Below are 1,016 nucleotides of genomic sequence, written 5' to 3' on the forward strand. Positions count from 1 at the left end.
TGATTCCCCGTTACCCGTTACAACCATGGTAGGCGCAGAACCTACCATCGACAGTTGATAAGGCAGACATTTGAAAGATGCGTCGCCGGTACGAGACCGTGCGATCAGCTTAAAGTTATTCAGAGTCACCAAATTAAACGATGCAAATTAAAATTTACACCGATTGGTTTTGATCTAATAAAAGCATTCCTTCCATCTCTGGTCGGAACTCTGTTTGCATGTATTAGCTCTAGAATTACCACAGTTATCCAAGTAAATGTGGGTACGATCTAAGGAACCATAACTGATATAATGAGCCTTTCGCGGTTTCACCTTAATTTGGCTTGTACTGAGACATGCATGGCTTAATCTTTGAGACAAGCATATGACTACTGGCAGGATCAACCAGGGAACTATTTGTATTTATAATATTAAATATATAATAATATACATGATATTTTTGTTTTCTTATTATAAGAAAAAAAATTTTCATACAATAATTATTAATATATAATAATATTATTACAATTTCATTTTAAATATCAGATGGTCTCACCCATTACTGATATAAATTTTTTTTTTTTTTATATCTCTATTGTTTTAAAATTAATAGAAAAAACATATGAGATATATATATTATTATTAATTTTTTTTTTTTTCAAATATATATTTTATTATGTCATTTATATAATTTTTTTGCTTTTACAAAAAGAAATATATAACATGTTATTCATAATAAATATTATTGAATAAAAAAAAAAAATAATAATTATGATTTTTGTCAGACCATCACCAAATGGGTCTTAAAATATTTCAAACATTTTCTCATACTCGTCGCTAGATTGAAAGCGTCATTTATTTTTTAATTTTATTTAAAAAGTTAATTTTAAATAAAAAACGTTATAATAACACTTAATATTCTCGCTTGGTATGAGGTGAGTCAATGTAATATTATTTATAAAAATAATTTTTATATAAATATTGTGTGCTCATATGGGAGTGTAAAGTTTAAAACTTATAACCCATGAACTTGCTTT

General features: G+C 26.7%; 1 non-coding gene across 1 annotated transcript in view; it reads right to left on the reverse strand.

The window, feature by feature from the left end:
- The window catches only part of LOC123303557, a 2,156-nt gene extending 1,765 nt beyond the window's left edge, over positions 1 to 391 (reverse strand). Inside the window, exon 1 of the ribosomal RNA XR_006535667.1 lies at positions 1 to 391. This exon is cut by the window's left edge and continues 1,765 nt beyond it. This is a non-coding gene — a ribosomal RNA (small subunit ribosomal RNA).
- Between the last annotated feature and the right edge of the window lie 625 nt (positions 392 to 1,016).

This window comes from Chrysoperla carnea, assembly GCF_905475395.1.
Source record: "Chrysoperla carnea chromosome X unlocalized genomic scaffold, inChrCarn1.1 SUPER_X_unloc_100, whole genome shotgun sequence".
In the NCBI taxonomy this organism is placed as follows: domain Eukaryota; kingdom Metazoa; phylum Arthropoda; class Insecta; order Neuroptera; family Chrysopidae; genus Chrysoperla; species Chrysoperla carnea.